Below are 19,760 nucleotides of genomic sequence, written 5' to 3' on the forward strand. Positions count from 1 at the left end.
GTGTGTTTGGCGTTCCAGTCTCCAGCTGCTATAAATCGGGGTCCTAGTTCTTGAAAAAAGGTCTCGTATTCTTCAATTGATATGGAGTGTCTAGGAGAACAGTAAATTGCTGAAATGGCAAGTGGCCATGTAAATGTTTCTATTGTTAGTATGGTTCCTTGTATTTTAGGTGTGGCGTAATTTTGTAAGAAATAGTGTTTAATAGAAGATTTAATAATAATTGCTGTTCCTGCGTGAGCAGTTCCATCAGGATGATGAGTAAGGTACGTTGTGTAAAAAGGGATTTTTACTACTGTTCGTTCGGTTGGGTGTGATTCTGAGATAAGAAGAACATCTAATTTATTTACTTTTTAAAATGCTATGATTTCCTGTACATGGTTTGGTAGCCCGTTGGCGTTCCAGGCGGCTATTCTAATTGATGGATTGATGGTCTAATTCGTTATTTTACTAATGACTGTTGTTAGCATGTTCAGTATCATGCTATTTTCGTTCAGAAGTTGTCATCATGTGTGTTAAATCTTCACCATTACTTGGTCTGTTGATGTTTCCTGAGGTTACTTGAGCATAATTGATTCCATTTTGCGCATATTGTTTTGTCATTTGATGCAGTGCTGGATTGGAATTTATGTATCCTTGTGTGTTTCTAGGTCTAGTTATGTCGTTATTCCTGTTCTTTGCTTTTAATAGGTCTCGATAAACAGTGCAGCCTTTATAGTTCGCTGGGTGGTTGCCCTTGCAAAGAGTACACGTTGCAGGTGTGTCTTTCGGTTTTGTGCAACTTTTAGTGTCGTGTGGTCCTCCACATTTAACACATTTATAAGGTTTATAACAGTATGACTTAGAGTGTTGGTATGCCTGACATCGAGTGCATTGCGCAATGGTGTTCTTGTGTTTCGGAGCTTCTACTCTAATTCTGGTATTGTATATAAATTCCACATTAAAAACTTTATTATTGTTGTTTTTTGGTTCCAAATCAACGAAAAATAATGGTAGGGGTTCTTTTGTTACTCTGTGCCGGATATTTAAAACATTTCTGACTATGTGGCCTTGCCTTAATAATTCAGCTTTTATTTCCTCTAAGGGAATAGAATGGTGTAAACCCCTTAGGGTTGTTTTTTTTTTAACGAGAATAATTTTCATAGTTGGATACTCAAGATATCTTAAAAAATACCAACAAACATGAAAAATGAGTAATATTTATGATATTTTAATCCCCATAATCAACTTATCATGGACTGTAATATTTTTACCTGAATATATAAAATAAAAGTTAAAACTGAGTTTACTTGTTTCATTACGAAGAAGACGATCGTCAAATTCAAATAACCGTAGTTTAGCTCCCACTGGGCCAAGCGAAATTCCGAACAGAGTGCGTGGGGTGCGTCCACTGATCGGCATTCCGAATGATTCATCGGCACGCATCGCAAAAGTTGCCTCTCGAAGCAATCCTTCGGCATTACCGATGATGGGATCCGTACGATGCGGATCAGTGGACGCAGTTACATAAGTTTTTGTACAAGGCAAACTAAAATCCGTTCCGTACGATGCGTCCGATGCGGGTCTGTGGACGCTTGTCTTTAGTGTTTAACTGGCTTAACCCATTTTCTACCAGAATATCAATAAATATATTTTTTCATAAATATACCTGCAGATAACAATGGAATGAAACTAAATAAACGTAAAAATATATTTTTATTAATTTTTTTTTATAAACATAAGAAAAAACGCTGTGACCGTATGGTCACACAGGGAGATTACCTATATATACATTATGTATTTACTACTGTGTATGAAAAATGTCGAAACATTCAATGCAAAGTCCTAAATTACATTTTTTACACTGTGTACGTATCACAGAAGAACATCCTTCTCCAGTACACCTACGTCTTTTGCCGTTAGAAACTTTAAGAACAAGATGGTCAATTTTGTTATATCGTAGATTGTCGGACACTCTATTCATGGACAGACTATTAATGCTGACTGAGGGCTTACCAGGACGACTAGGCGGAACTCCATATTTCCGCATATACATCTGTGCAATTTCTCGGCGGAAAACTATATTAGGTGTTTTTTTTCTTTCCTTTGAGGACTTCTTATAAAGCACCCACGCGTTATGTAGGCATATGTCTACAAGCCAAGTAAAAAGAGGCCAATACCACTTTTTACTTCTGATGCCAATTCTGTATAATGCCACATCTTCATCCATTCTATCCGTGCCACCCATGAATGTATTATATTTTGCAATAATCAAAGGCCTTTGTACTTGAATAATTTTCTTCTGTTGTTTAGAGTATCTCTTAACGTAACTTTGAGGATTAATGCCGTAGCAAGTTGATGCAGCAGTAACTACAGCATTATTCAATTATTTCCAAGATATAGACCAAGATAATTCCGTCACGTTTAGATATAACATAATCAACAGAACCTCTAGTTTTAGTAGCCATTACTTTGATGTCCGGCAAAGGGCAATACTTAGGCAAAGGGCAATACGTTGTCCAAGAATATGTTCTGCCCGGTAAGGGATGGTAGCCGGATAAAATTAAAATTCCGAAAAAAATTTTAACTCGTCAATGGAGAGATTTGGCTATGGAAAATTCTTGAACGCAGCATATTTTTTTTGTTTCTTGTAAAATATGTTCAAACATATCGTTATCAAAAATAGTTCGAATAGTTGTAATGAACTCATGTCATAAAATTCATAACTTTCAGATCTATTCTCGTTTTTAAATTTTTTATTATGTATCAAATCTCCCTCCATCCATTGCTTGATCTCAGTTTTTTTAGAAATTCTACATTTTTTATTTTTCCCTTATTTATTTGACTCACTTGTTCATCAGGTTCTGTTGTCTTTATTTCATCCACAGGGTCTTGTTCTCTCCTTGTTCCATATTTTCATTACGATTTGTTCGAACTTCAACTGACGCTAATAACTGTAGGACAGGGGCGGCCCGTCGGGGTAGGCAAGGTAGGCGCCGCCTACCCTCTTCAAATGTAGTACAATAATATAAATTACTTATTTCAAAATTGTAATTTATAAATTTTGACACAATACCTACAATAAAATAGCAAAAATTATCCAAATTATTTTTAAAAATATCCAAAAAATTTTCTCGGTAGTTATAATTATTGTACGCTCCTTGTAGTATCAGTAGTACTGTACAAGATTTTATATTCTTCCTTGGTCAGGCACTTGTAAACGTAGCCTGAAATAGAACGACGCCAACACCCAATTGACGTGCGATCTCTCTCTGTTTACGCGAACCAAAGGCCTGCTGCAGGTCTGCTTTTGAACAGTTTTATTCATGAAATAATCGCAACAAATTGCACTCGACCTCTGAAATTAATATATAATTTTTGCTCTCGTGACACTTTGACATAATTTCACTCGCCTTCGGCTCGTAAAATTAAAACTGTCAAAGTGTCACTCGGGAAAAATTCAGTAATTTCAGAGCTCTTGTGCAATTACTACTGATTATTTCATTCATAGGAGATTCTGACCAATAGAAAGCTACAGAAACCTGAATTAAATCGATAACTTTTGATAATCTCCCGTCGTTAAGTATATTACGTCAGATGCCCTTCGTTGCTACGAAAAACTACATTCAGTGGCATTAATGACAATTAATGTTTTAAAAATTATAAAAGTGATGACTTTCAATCGTCAAATATTTATAAAAACTGTGTGTTTAATGGTACTTACATAAATAAATTACAATAAAATTTTGGTTTTGAACAGTTTTATTCATGAAATAATCGCAACAAATTGCACTCGACCTCTGAAATTAATATAGAATTTCAGAGCTCTTGTGCAATTACTACTGATAATTAAAAATTTAAAGCGAGGTTAATTGTTAACTTATCAATTTATTCGAAGAGTAAATTATTATTTGATACATAAATAAAATAAGTAATATTTGACGTTGTTGAAACGTAGGTGTGTTAGTTTTATTGGTGGAAAAACTTTAGTCATCGAATATGAATATTTTAAATGATGTAATATGCAGTTTGATCGAGACGCCTTTTTCAAGGCGCCAAAATCAAGAAAGATCAGAAATTATTTCAATGTACCGGCCTTTACCAAATTTAACAATTTTATCCACAGATAAGACAAAAGACAATCGACCATTTTCGAGATCGTTTAAAACAATATGGTATGAAAATCATAAATGGCTAAGCGGAAGTTATTTTAAAAATTCACTTTTCTGTTGGTCTTGTCTTCTTCTTCTTTAAGTACCGTGCCCAAATTTTTAGGCGTGGGTAGCTTCCATAACAATTTGCCGATATCGTTCTCGATCTTGTGCGGCATGTAACAATTGATCTGCTGATAAGCCAGTCCATTGACGAAGGTTTCGGAGCCATGAATATTTCTTTCGACCAATTCCTCTTTTTCCGTCGATCTTTCCATTGAGTATTAACTGCAGCATCCTGTATCTGCTACCTCTCATTATATGCCCCAGTTATTCAAGTTTTCTCTTTTTTATCATCTTCATTAAGTCACCTTCGCCTTGACCTACTCTGTTTAAGACTTCTCTGTTTGAAATGCGTTGAACCCAAGATATTCTGAGCATTCTACGATACGACCACATCTCAAAGGCTTCTAATTTGTTCATCATGTTAACCTTCATGATCCAGGTTTCACATCCATATAGTAATACAGGATACACATAACATTTTAGGAACTTGATTCTTAGTTGTAAATTCAGCTGAGAGTTGGTCAGAATGGATCTAAGTTTCATAAATGCTCCTCTTGCAATTTCTATACGAGTTTTAATTTCTTCATCCGGATTTAGTGTCTCGTTTATCCAACATCCTAGGTATTTAAAATGGTTAACTTTTGTTATTGATTCATCACTGACAATTAGTTGCATAGGACCGACGTCTTGTTTACCAACCACAAGTAACTTTGTCTTTGTTGCATTTATGTTAAGTCCGTTATTGGAGCATTCTCTAGTGACTCGATCAATAAGAAATTGGAGATCTTCGATATTTTCAGCCATGATCGCGGTGTCGTCTGCATATCTGATGTTGTTAATAGTTTGTCCCCCGATTCGAACTCCACATTGTCCTTCCAAGGCTTCATTAAAAATTATTTCTGAGTATACGTTAAACAAAGTTGGGGATAACACACAACCCTGTCTGACACCTCTTTGAATGCAAATTTTGTCTGTTTCTTTGCCGTCTACCAGAATAGAAGCTTCTTGATTCCAATATAGATGTTGTAAAAGTCTCAGATCTTTATCATATATTCCAATCATTTCTAGATATTCAAACAACCTATCATGTTGAACTCTATCGAACGCCTTCTCAAAATCTATAAAGCAGACGTAAATTGGTTTCTGTAGTTCCCATAATCGTTGAAGTAATGTTAACATTGAGAACAAAGCTTCCCTTGTTCCCAATCCTTCTCTGAAACCGAATTATTTGTTTCCCATTGTCTCTTCACATTTCTGCTTGATTCTATTAAGAATTATCTTAAGAAGTAGCTTGAGAGAGTGGCTCATGAGACTAATTAGTCTAAAGTCTTTACATGATGATGTATTAGGTTTTTTTGGGAGTGGAATAAATGTAGACTCCAACCATATCTGTGCATAGGCGTAACCAGGATGATCCTAAGGGGGGGTTACAACTACCTGAAAGGGGGGGGGTGACAACTACTGGAAGGTCTCTGAGGGCTATTGTGTTAAGCGTATAGAGCTCAAAGTACATCCCAATGGGGGGGTTACAACCCCCAAAACCCCCCCTGGTTACGCCTATGTATCTGTGGCATCATTCCAGTCTCGTACACATGGTTATAAATGTTTGTTAATTGTGAGACATTATCGTCATCCAGAAGTTTGAGCCAGTCTGATGGTATTTGTTCAGGGCCTGGAGATTTCCCATTTTTGCTCTGTTTGATGGCTTTCTCTACTTCCGCTTTTAAAATACTAGGACCAGTATTCGTATACTTTGTGGTGTTAAGTGGTGGCCTCGTATCCAGGAAGAGCTCTTTTATATAGTTAGTCCACTCTTCCTTTTTTTCATCCAAGTCGAGAATTATGTTACCTTTGGAGTTTCTCATAAAGTGAGGAGTTCTTTTTCTCTGAGTGTAGGTAATTTCTTTAAGCTTTTTATGTATAGTAAACTCGTCATGTTTTCTTTGTAGTTCTTCCATTTCACGACATCTTTGTTCCATCCAGTCCTCTTTTGCTCGCTTAACCTCGTATCTTATTTGTCGATATATCTCTCTATACCGAATCTCGTCTTTGTTTTTCCAATTTCTTCTTTGTTGAGTAAGGTCTAGTATTTTATCGGTCATCCAATCCTTTTTCTTTATTGGGTCTTTTTCTGGTTTCAAAACTTCCTTTGCTATGGTGACCATGGTGGAATTCATGATATCTAGATTTTGACCGATATTTTCTTGTTCAGATCTTTCTAACTGTTTTTTAATCTCACGATTTATCTTATTTCCGAACTCATCTGCTATTACGGCATTTCTTAGGAGTCGAGTATTAGGTTTCTTCTGCGTTGTGGGGGCTTTTATTCTTTTTAGTTTTAGTTTGAATCCAGCACAGAGCAGATTATGGTTAGTTGCTGCGTCTGCACTTGGGTATGTTTTTGCAGATGTAATACTGTTTCTAAACCTTCTATTAATGATAATGTAGTCAATTTGATTTCTGACTATCTTTCCCTCTTGATCAGCTGGAGATTTCCAGGTATATAGTCGTCTTTTAGGTTGCTGAAACAAAGTATTTGCTATAATGCATTTCTCTTCTTGGCAGAACTGTATTAGTCTTTGCCCTCTTTCGTTCCTTTCTCCAAGTCCATACTTTCCGGTTATATCTTGTGTGATTTCGGCACCAACTTTTGAGTTGAAGTCTCCCATAATAATTGTAGCTTCATGTTTTTTTGTGCTCCGGAGAATTTGTTTAATTTCGCTGTAGAATTGCTCAATTTCTTCATCTGGTTTGTCAGCTGTTGGTGCATAGACTTGTATTATATTAATATTCAGCAGTTTATTTTGCAGCTGAATCATTTGATACGATCATTGAAGGGGACGAAAATTCGGATACAGTTACGAATTTCTTCTTTGACAATGATTGCGACTCCGTTACGTCTGGGTCCTTCTGCCTTTCCCGAGTGGTATACAATGTATCCATTACTCTCAAATATGTTTGACCCTGGCCATTTCGTCTCGCATATACCTAGGATAGGGATGTCTAGTCTGGCCATTTCTAGCTGAATATTTTGTAATTTTGCACCTTCAAACATAGTTGTTACGTTCCACGTAGCTATCTTGTGGATTTCCACGGCACGGGGTTTTCGTATGTTGACGACCTGAGAGGCCCCGTGGTCTCGTTGTGATCTTCCTCCCCTGCCGGATCTTGGATTCCGAAGTCCATGATCATTAAATGTATGTATAGTTTCCTTATCTGTCATGGGAAGCTGTACTAGAGATATCCACAAGGATCTTTAATGTAGTGGTTTCTCCTGGCCTTCTACATCCTGATGCCGTTGACCATTTCCTGGTTCTTCCGCCTTTGAGACCGATTTCTCGGTCTCAGGACAACAGAGTGCCCTACCACTCACCAACTCATCCGCCCGAAGCCGTTGGTCAGTAAGTGGGGGATTGCTTATACCGGCAATCATTCGGTGAGAAGTATTGATAAAGTGATAGAAGTAAAAAATAGTGACCCGTCTGCCCTCGGAAACCTAATAGCCATTCGGGGTCGGAAAAAGTAAGAATTGGCCAAGTGAGGCCGATAAGAAAGATTAAAGACATTTTACTCAAGACAAGTTGAAAGAGAGTAAAATGTGAAGGCCCTCATGACTCGCCAGATGCGACTCATGAGAGTATGAGTATTTTTCATCTTTTGTTCCCGCTCATACATCGGGGTCTTGTGTGTTGCTCTCAAATTTGAAGCAAAATGTTTGGGTGAGTCAGGGATATTTAGATTTGAAAAATTTATCAGCTAGTGTAAAAAAACATGAATCTTCGAAAGAACATTTAAACAATTGTTTAGGTTTAAAACGGTTAGAAAAAATAAACAAACTATTGACAGTGCTTTAGCTGGACATATTTCTCTATCTAATAAGATATATAATGAAGAAGTTGAAAAAGATTGAAGAAGTTGAAGAAATTTATGCTACAATTCTGTTAGCAAAACAAGAACTTGCATTTCGCGGTCGTGATGAGAGCCATAATTCTTCAAACATGGGTAATTTTAAAGAAATTTTTAATTTAGTAGTTAAACGCGATCAGGAAATACAGGATCATGTTAAAAAATAGAAGGGGTGTTCACGGGTTTGTCAAAAACAATACAAAATGATTTAATAGATTACCTTGCCGATTACGTAAAAAATGAAACAGAAATTAATGAAAGTCAATTTTTTTCTATACTAGCGGACGATACTACTGATAGAACCGAAAAATCACAGTGTAATTTAACAATCCGTTTTGATAACAAAGTTGGTCAGGTAACAGAAAGATTTTTAGGGTTTTTTGATGTTAGCGAGAATAGATCTGCAGACGCTCTATATAGTTTAATTTCAAACGTGCTTGAGCCATATGATTACAAAAATAAATTAATTGCTAAATTTTACGATGGTGCAAGTGTAATGGCTGGCTCTTTAAACGGATTACAATCAAAAATTAAAGTAGATGCTCCAAAAGCAATTTTTACACATTGTTGCGCTCATAGATTACATTTAGTATTGCAAGACGGCTCAAAATGTATTACAAATTGTAGGATATTTTTTGTCGCCTACCTGTCGCCTACCCGAAGTATATGTGTAGCCTACCCGCATACTGAGGTCACGAGCCGCCACTGCTGTAGAAGACAAATTGTCAACTAAACCACCACCGTCTTCGTTGCCAGAATCTTCATCCGTATCCTCATGAACATCTGGAGGACAAGTAAACACCGATGTTTCATCATTTTCTATATTTTCACCGTCATGGTCAATGCTTCTTCTAATATAAAACCACATCTAAAAAGAAAAAACAGAAAACCTATCAAATATCACATATTACCCCTGTGTGACGTTATGGTCACAAACAAATATTAGAAGCTCTACCGCATTCCATACAATACTTTTGTGATAAATTATATAAATATATCTTAAACACATGTCTCTAGATCCTATTTGTTCAAAAATATTTTTGGTTTCTTTAAAAATAAGATTAAAAATATTACTTACTCAAAGCGAACGTCCATTTTGATGCTTTCTAGTTGTAACACCTTATTAGTCAGCACAGTAATTCAAGAAAGAGCCAACAGACATCACGAGAAATTGGAAGACCACCCCAACCAATTAATATTACCATTACTGCAGCCACTAAACAACAGAAGATTGCGAAGATTATGGCCCATAGATCTTCGCTGAAACTGAGGTGAAACCGCTGGGTGATGTACCTCATAACGCCATTTTAGTGTACAATAATACATTGATATATGTTATTGTACTTGTTATCAAATTAGCTTATATAATATGTAATTATGATTGCTAATAAATGCTTACAAAAAAAAAAAAAAATCAAATAATAACTATAACATGGCTTTGCCAGCGAATAGATCAGGTACCGGGTATGTCATTCGTTAAATAGATATCACTAGGCTGCGTGGTCGTATAGCTAGTTGCATATATCGCTGTATGTGTTAAATATTGTATATTTAAAAGGGGTCATTAGTGTGACCATACTGAGGTTAAACTAGCAGAAAACGGGTTAAGCTGACAGCGGACAGACAACAATGATGGCCGCTTTAGAGCCTGTAAAATGTTATGTAGATCATATAAAATAAAATAAAGTTATTAAAAATACTTATTTGTATAATATCCACCATCAATAAAGTAAAACACAAATATTTCGGATATGTCTCTCCGCTGAAAATATGTTTTTTATTTCAACGCCATTTTACTAAAATATTAAATAGTGTGTTAGGCAACTTTTGTGAGGTAATACATTTTCGTTTCAAAAAAAATTTTTATCGCCTGTTAATATTTTTTCAAAATTTTTAATTGTCTTGAGAAGGCAGAAGATAGTTTCCAATTTCGACCAGATTTTACCAAAATAGTACTTAACAGCTGATGGGGCAACTTTTGTGAGGTATTACTCTTCCATTGCCAAAAAAAATTTTTTTTCGCGTTTTTCGATGCATCCTAATGTTCATATATCTGGACTACTTGATAGTATTTGGCAACCATTTACAACAACACAACCAGAACCTAGTAAAGGTACTAGAGAGACTTAGGAAGGTCAAATTAAAACTAAACCAGAGTAAAAGCAAGTTTATAAAAAATGAACTCTTATACTTAGGACACAGGATTTCGGAAAAAAGGATAGCCCCAGACCCAAAAAAATTAATAGCAATGAAACAATATTCTACACCCCAGAACGCGAAGGAAACAAACCAGTTTGTAGCATTTGCAAATTATTATAGAAAACATATAAACCATTTCGCGGAAATAGCCGCACCACTTTATAGATTATCTAGGAAAAATGTAAAATTTCAATGGACTACAGAATGTCAAAAAGCATTTGACAAACTAAAGACAGCGTTAACAAACCCCCCATAATGGAATTCCCGGATTTATCTGAAGAAAACAAATTTATTTTACGGACTGATGCTTCAGGAATAGCATTAGGAGCCACATTTTGAAATAGTAATGACAAACCCGTAGCATATGCTAGTAGGACGCTGAACAAGGCGGAACTAAATTATCCTACAATAGAAAAGGAATTATTGGCAATAGTATGGAGCATCTCTAAATGGAGACATTACTTACTACAAAAAGAATTTGTTATCCTAACAGACCACCGTCCGTTAGTATACCTATTTGGAATATATCCCGTCTATCAGACTAATGAAATTTAGACTAAAGCTGCAAGAATATAACTTCACAATCAGATACGTGAAAAGAGCAGAGAACGTGACAGCAGATGCCTTATCACGGATTGAAATCACCTCAGAAGAACTGAAACAAATAAACCGAGATACGGGAAAAACATATTGGTGACAACAAGAGCACAGGCTAAGAGGCAGGAAGAAGTACAGAATTCGAAGGACGTAAGGACTGATCAACTGGACTTGTCGAATTGCTGAAACCACCGAAAAATGGTATAGAAGTAAAACTGATAGACAAGGAGGAATACAGACAAATACAATTGAAATCTGCTAATATATATAATGATGTTTTCTCACTTGTATTTATTTAAAAAAAAAAAAGCTTTATTTCTGAATTTTACACTGTACTTATACAATAAAATATTCAAACAAAAAGTTGACTATTACAAGTTGAACTCAAGCGTAAGATTGATTAGGTTTTTTCTAGTTCCCTATTTTATAACATTCTAATTAATAAATTAAAAACTAATGGGTTCATTGCGTCTTTGCTGTGTCTTCCGTCCAGGTGGTCCAGTCGGGAGTCGTATCGCAATGGCGTTGGTATCCATAAAGGGTGATATGGTTACATTTCTCCTCCTTCCTTGGGACTAAATTCCGCCCTCGGAATTTCGAGAGTTCTTGTAGAGCTGCTACTTGGTGGGTGGTATTCTGGGTCCAAATAACAACGTGTCTCTTTTTCTTGCGAATTGCAATGTATGAGATGAGTGCTAGAACAGCCATAATTATTATTATGAAGGTGAGGCTGATGCTAGTGGTCATCAATGGTTGTAGATTTGGTAGTTCAATGGGCTCGAGCCTGTGATGAGTCTTTGGAATTTGCAGTTTTTCCAATATAAGTGAATGTCTTGGATAAAGTTTCATTTGTATGATGTTGGGCATCTGTAGTTCTTGAATCGTTTGTGGGTTTAACTGTTGTCCCATAATAAATAGCGTTTCGTTTGTGGAAATCACGCTAGAGTAGTTGACAGTTGTTTCGCCAATTCTAAGTAGATTTGCTAATCCTAGTAAAACGACGTGGTCTGTCTCTATGATGAAATTTTCGGTGACGTGTGCAGTAAGGCATCTTTGAACGTCTGGGATTTGGCATTTTGAATATACACTGTTTTGGTAGATAATAATGTTGGATTTTGGCGTGCAATCTTCGTACCATGTGTAATCTGCGTAGTATCTCGCAGGTGGGATGAATGTTTCATTGCTTATTCGTCATTACTGCTGCCCCAATGAAAAACACAGTATCCAACAATTTCTTCATAATTGACTTTTTTACTTTTATGGGTATAACTTAATGTTGTTTATTATATTTTAGGTTTAAAATCCCCGTAAATCACTTAGTTTTGAAGATTTTCGAATAGTAAAACACAGTATCTACCGTTAATTTTCTAATTTTTAAATGAAAAACACAGTATCTCTCATATAGAAGTGTAGAAGACAGTATATGCCAGATACTGTGTTTTTCATTTTATTTTTACATCTTCAATTAAAAATGTTTTTACAAACACAGTATATGACAGATACTGTGTTTTTCAGTTCAAGAAACCAACGTATAGACTCCAAAAAGTTGTTTGAGTAGGTACATGTGTATGGTAGATACTGTTTAAAATACTTTATTTAATGGGTTACAAGTCAAACCATCATAGTACTGGGTAAACTTATATTTTTATAAAACTTATTATTTAAAATATCTAACATACAATTAATGATACAAGTGACAACCATGTTGACTGGCTTGAAGTTAGCCATGTCATGTCTAGCACGCAGCTCCTTGCTACGCTGTTACACAGCTATATATAATAAAAACATTCCCCTTAAGATCGATATCTATAAGGGGTCTTTATATTACGACCAACTCTGGTCTTATAACTGTTAAAAGTCTCAATATTTGGGTTGACGTTATGACTCAATGTAGGTACTGATTTTACATTTGGGCTTGGGCAACTAATGGTTTTATTAACACTATCATTTACGTTAATGTGAGTGGTATCTTTATGAACACTTTGTGACTGAATATAAGGGTACAACTCGGGTTCTAAAATGAGTTCTTTTTCAAGTGTTGTGGTGTATGAATGTTTCATTTGGTGTGAATTCCGTCTAATAATTTTATTGTTATCTTCTTTTTTCACCCAATATGATCTAAGTTCATTGGCCTTTTCTAACACAATTGCTTTACGCCAATAATTATCTTTTGAACTTCTTATTACTACCCTATCTCCCTTTCTAAACTCTACTGGTTTTCTTCGTGCTGTCTTATCTTAACTTTTACTTTCTCTTTTCCTTTGCATACATTCTTATATACTTGTTTCTGGATTGTAGGTTCTAATTTATTAGCTGTAGTTGGTAATTGTCCTCTTAGGATCCTGCTCTGTAAAATTTGAGCTGGAGATGCATCAAGATTTATTATGCAAGTATTATTATATTCCATCACCAAATCTCTAAAATCATTATTTTCCTCATTACTCTTTCTTGAAATTTGCTTGCTTATATTGACTGCTTTTTCTGCAAGTCCATTACTCTGGTGGTAATGTGGAGTGAATGTTATAATTGTAATGTCTTTTTCTCTATAATAATTTTTACATTTTACCGAAGTAAATGGTAGATTATCTGCAATTAAAATTTCTGGAAATCCAAATCTACTGAAAGTATCTTGAAATGAGTTGATTACTGAACTGGAGGTTTTATCTTTTAATATTGAAATGTCCAACCAAATGCGAAAAATAGTCTACAATTACTAAATATGCTTTTGAACCATACTCTAAAATGTCTGTACCAACTTTATTGAATCTTAGTCTGGGAATGTCATGAGGCATCATTGGTTGTTTAAAATTATTTGGTCTGTATTTCTCACATATGCTGCATTTTTTATATAGTTTGTCACATCATCATTAAGTCCTGGCCAATAATATATACTCCTGGCTTTGTTTATAGTCTTGCTGACTCCTATATGGCCTTTATCACGTCGGGCCTAAGTTTTCTCGGAATAATTATTTTGTCATCAATGAATGCAATGCCAGCTTCAAAATACAGTGAATCTCTTATACCATAGTACCTTTTACATACTTGAGGAACATTTTTTTCTTTTGGCCACCCATTGTAATAAAAATCAAAAATTAATGCCAATGCCTCATCCTGGCTAGTAGCTAGTCTTAACTCAGATTGCTTTTCCTGGCTTATAGGTAAACGTTTACTCACTGAATGGACCATTTCAAACATTTCTGGGTCATGTGTCTCTATATTTAAACTGGACCTAGATAGCATATCAGCAAAATGTATGTCTTTACCAGGAACAAAATATACATTTAATCTGTACTTAAGAAGTTTAAGCCTTAAACGTTGGAGTCTAACTGACCCAATTTTGGAAATTGGTTTCTTCATAATGGAGATTATAGGTTTGTGATCTGGCTGAACATCAACATCAAAATTATAAATAAAATTGTGAAATTTTTGAGAAGCATAATAAATTGCCAATAGTTCCTTCTCAGTCTGACTATAATTTATCTCACTATCATTTATATTTCGTGATGCACAAGCTACTAATTTTAAAATTGAATCATATTTCTGGAACATACAAACACCTAAACCATTTTTAGATGCATCACATTGTAAAATAATTTTTTGATTAGGATCATAAGGGACTAAAGCTGGTGATTTACAAATTATGTCCTTTAAATTATCAAAACATTTTTGATGTGAGGGTAGCCACACCCATTCTACATTATTTTTAAGTAATTGACAAAGAGGTTGAATATGTTCAGCCATATTCGGAATGTAGCGTCTAACGTAATTAAATGCGCCCAAAATTCTTTGTAATTCTACTTTACTATTTGGTTTTTCAAGTTTACAAAGTGATTCCACTCTGTCAGGATCTATTTGCATCCCTTTATGTGAAAAAACTTGGCCCATAAATTTGACCTCTTCTTGACAATATTGAAATTTGTCCCTATTAAACTTTGCTCCTACTTCTTTAGCTTTTAGCTAACACTTTTTTAACAGTTGTATCATGTTCTTCTTTTGTTGTTCCTATAACAATCATATCATCATGACAAATCAATAAATTCTCTATACCTTTAAATTTATCTTCTACTATACTTCTTGAAACAGATCTTGCGAATTTGATAATCCATATGGCAATACTTTATATCTGAAAATTCCATACGAAGTTGCAAAACAGCATTTCCATGATGATGTCTCATCAAGTTCTAAATGATGATACCCTTCAGAGAGATCAAAAATACAGAAAATATCTTTTACCTATCATTTGTGCACAAACATCTTCTAATTTATGTACTACTCTTGGTTTGCGGACTATTTGTTTGTTTAAATCTAATGGGTCTAAGCATAAACATAACTTACCATTTTGCTTTTCCACGATAACAATGCGGTTTATGCTTGCCCTCGGGTCAATTTCGTTAACTTTCACAATTGCCCCTCTTTTTGTCAACCTATCTAATTCATTTTTTAAATTATCTCTAATTGCAACAGGTACATTTACAGGTGGTTAACTTACTGGCTCAAAATTATCCACTGTAGTGATCCTATGTTTACCACAAAATTTACCGTGACCTCTAAAAACTTCAAGGTTAAGGTCTATAAATTTAATTATCTTTCTGCTAATTCTAAAGTACCACAACTCTCAATATTGTTGATTCGTTTAACTAACCCCAAATCAATATATAATTTACCACTTAAAAGAACTCGAGTTGCCCCTTTAATAATTGTAAAATCCACGTAAACATACTTATTTTTATATTTAAAAAAATAAATTTACGACACCCATTGTTTTAGCCTGAGTACCCTCAAACCCTTTTAGTACATAATGATTATCCCTAATTTTAAATTGTTCATCAATTTTCTTAAAAATTTTTAATGGAATTATACTTACATCTGCACCTGTGTCAAGTTTTACTTTAACTCTCTCGTTTTCAATTTCTATAATTTCATCCAAAATATTTTGACTACTTACATTTTGGTATACTTTATTGACATTTCCTACAAAACTATCAGCTGATCCATCACTGCTATCTTCATTTATGACATCAATATTCTTCACTCTGCACGGCTTTGCAAAATGGTTTAAAAGCCCACATTTCTTACATTTCTTTCCATACGCTGGACATTCTCTGGCCCCATGAGTTGATTGACATCTTTTACACTTGAATTTTTCATTGGTATTGGCTTTACTTCTAAAGTTATTATAGTTTCTATGGCCCTGTAACTTATCTTTACGAACTTCTCCTATGTATACATCTTTTCTTTCGGTATGAAATTTCAAATTTTGGTTCTTACTTTGCTCACTAGTTCTACAAAATTTGTCTGATATTCGTGGTTCAGTGGAGGATGCACTTCAGATTATGGAAACGCCAATAGCAATTAGAGAATTTATTTATAAAACCGACACTAGGGTAGTTACCCCGGGAGAACGTTGAGTACTGACTGTGACCTGTACGCGATTTAGCTGAAGACTCTTTTGCTACATATTGAATGTATGACGGAATGAAGTTAAAGGCACCTCTGGCCTGGTTGGTTTAAGTGATTCGTGCGAATGATTCTAAAATGTATATTCTTTCTCATCGGTGGCACCAATATTGGTGTCAGGCCACGCGCTGAGTATGTTTACAAAATATTGAGAACAAAGAAATATATTCGATCATCAAATTAAATATGCAATTGCCCGAATTATTGTTTACAATTTACAATTCGTGAACTAAATTAGAGACCCGCACATGTAAATATACAATAACAAATTGGTTCATGCCATATACGGGGTGATAAAATGATACTGTTAAATATCGGATATAAATAATGAATGTTTGATATTTGACATACTGCCCGGGCGAAATACGTAATAACGAATGCCTCAGTACTCAAAGTTTACAATGATCATGATAAAGTAGTTATAACATAATAGGCTAATATAATTAATATAATGTGTGATGAAAAGACACTAGTCTTTGAACAAATTAACAACTCTGCAACTGCAACACCTTAGGTAATAATATCAAAGTTAAATCTGAATCAGAATTTAAATCAAAACATTCAAATCAAAGTTTAGGTTAGGTAAAGGTAAATAAAAGGTATTGAGTGGGATATATGTTTCAATGTGTTAAATGTTGTATTATAATTGTATTATTTTATTATTATTATCGAATTGTATTATTATTTATTTTATTATTAATGTTATAGATCGTGCGGCTAGCTCTCGGACTATTTTTATATACTTATATGCTTCGCCGTTGTGTTTATTTAATTGTATTCTATTTCATCCAAACAAATAAGATATAGTTTACTGTTTTTGCTGAATCTGAATATTTATGTATTTGTAAAGTATATATATATATATATATATATATATATATATATATATATATATATATATATATATATATATATATACCGTTTTTTAGACGTCAACGCCCTTCCGGTAGGGATCTATGGAGGAGTGTCACCGAGCCGCAAGCCCTTATCCCTTGCCGTACCGCTCCTCCATAGGAGGAGCGGTACGGAGGATTTGTAAAGTAATGTCTCCTAAACGCTGATGCATTTAATTTATTAATTCAAACCAGCCTTGAACTACATAAAAGTTATTTTACTGATTCACTAGGTCGCTGGTTCAGATCCGGCTCGAAGGACCATGTCTGATATTCGTGGCACAGTGGAGGATGCACTTCAGATTATGGAAACGCCAAGAGCAATTAGAGAATTTATTTATAAAACCGACACTGGGCTAGTTACCCCGGGAGAACGTTGAGTACTGACTGTGACCTGTACGCGATAATAGAAGAAGAAGAAGACATCATTCAAGGTATTGAACATATACATAACGCACACTTTAATTGATTAATTTTGAATTAACGCCCTGTTTTCACCTATTCATATGACACCAGCACCTGTCTTATTAAGGGCCGGTTGTTCGAACGCTAATCAACAATGATCACTATCAAATATTTAATTACTGTCACCAACTGTCAATGTCAACTTTGATTGGATTGCTGAAAACATAATTGATTATAGTTATGAGATTAGTTAATCAATTAACATAACAAATATTAACATAATTGTTTAACTAATTTCATAATTGTAATCCATAATTATGTTTTCAGCAACCCAAACAAAGTTGACATTGACAGTTGGTGACAGTAATTAACTATTTGATAATGATCATTTTTGATAAGCATTCGAACAACCGGCCCTAAATGTATTATTTCTAATTACTAGAAGCTATATAATTACAAATATACATGGAGTGAAGAGTGCCAAAAAGCTTTCGCACAACTATAAATGACTCTGATCAGTGCACCGATATTAAGCTACCCGGGACAGGCCGGAAAATTTGTTTTGGATACCGATGCTAGCAACAATGCCATAGGAGCTGTTCTCTCACAAATTCAGGATGGATAGGAAAAATTCATCACTTATTTCAGCAAAGTCCTGTCGAAACCAGAAAGAAACTATTGCGTTACCAGAAGAGAACTGCTGGGTGTAGTGAAGGCTTGCGAACATTTCCATAAATTCTTGTATGGCAGAAAGTTCCTTCTTCGAACAGATCACACTGCTCTAAAATGTCTGATACAATTCCGTAATCCAGAGGGCCATATGGCAAGATGGTTAGAACGATTACAAGAATATGATTACGAGATAGAACACAGGGCCGGAAGAGTTCATTCAAATGCTGATGCCCTTTCGAGACGACCATGTAATGCAAATTGTAATCACTGTGCCAAATTAGAGGAACGATTTTGCCCCGTGAGACGAACCACCGTAGTTAATGTGCAATGGCAGACCCAACAGTTACAAGACACCCAAGAAGATGATCCATGTATTACAAGAGTATTGGATTGGATGCGGCAAGGTGAGAGATCTAGTTGACAAAACATTAGTGTATGTAGTCCGGAAGTCAAGGCCTACTGGAGCCAATGGAATTGCCTGGTACTAAAAGATGATCTTCTGTACAGAACCTTTGAGAGTGATGATGGAACAGAATCCAAGCTTCAGTTGATTGTACCTTAAAGTAAAGTGTTAGAAGTATTGCGTTAGTTGCATGACGGTGCATCAGGTGGACACTTTGGTATTACGAAGACTCTACAAGACGTTTGAGAACGGTTCTATTGGGTGAACTGTAAAGATGATGTACGAAGATGGTGCCGGAAATTTGAACTGTGTGCATCCAGTAATGGTCCAGTTGGTATTTTATTATTTTACGAAATGGACCGAGGCCTATGCATTACCAAATCAAGAAACTGCTACCGTTGCAGAGGTACTTGTTAAAGAATTCTTCAGCCGATTTAATGTTCCTTGGAGATCCACTCCGACCAAGGGCGAAACTTTGAGTCAGCCCTTTTCCAAAATGTTTGTAAATTGATTGGTGTCAATAAGACCAGAACGATACCCCTGCATCTTCAATCAGATGGAATGGTCGAGAGGATGAACCGCACGATGGGTAAACACTTGTCCAAAGTTGTATCTGAACATCAGCGAGATTGGGACCAGCACATTCATTTATTCCTGATGGTCTACCGCTCGGCCGTGAATGAAACTATAGGTCACACACCAACCTGCCTGATGTTAGGTCGTGAAGTTCGTTTGCCCTGCGACCTAGAGTTGCTGCAGACCTTCCCAGGAACATGTTGCAGGCGAAGAATACGTCGACCGTGAAGTTAAGAATGAACAACATTCATGAACTTGCCCGACAACATATCCAGATAGCCAGTGACAGAATGAAAGATCAATATGATTTTCGATGCAAGAATGAAAGCTTCGAAGTTGTCTGGCTTTATAATCCACAACGTCGCGTCGTCGCGACTTGTGTCCTAAACTGCAAAGACAATGGGAAGGTCCGTATGAAGTTAAGAAGAAAATAAATGACGTAATATACAGAATTAAGAA

The sequence above is a fragment of the Diabrotica virgifera genome, chromosome 8, assembly GCF_917563875.1.
Source record: "Diabrotica virgifera virgifera chromosome 8, PGI_DIABVI_V3a".
Taxonomy (NCBI): Eukaryota; Metazoa; Arthropoda; class Insecta; order Coleoptera; family Chrysomelidae; genus Diabrotica; species Diabrotica virgifera.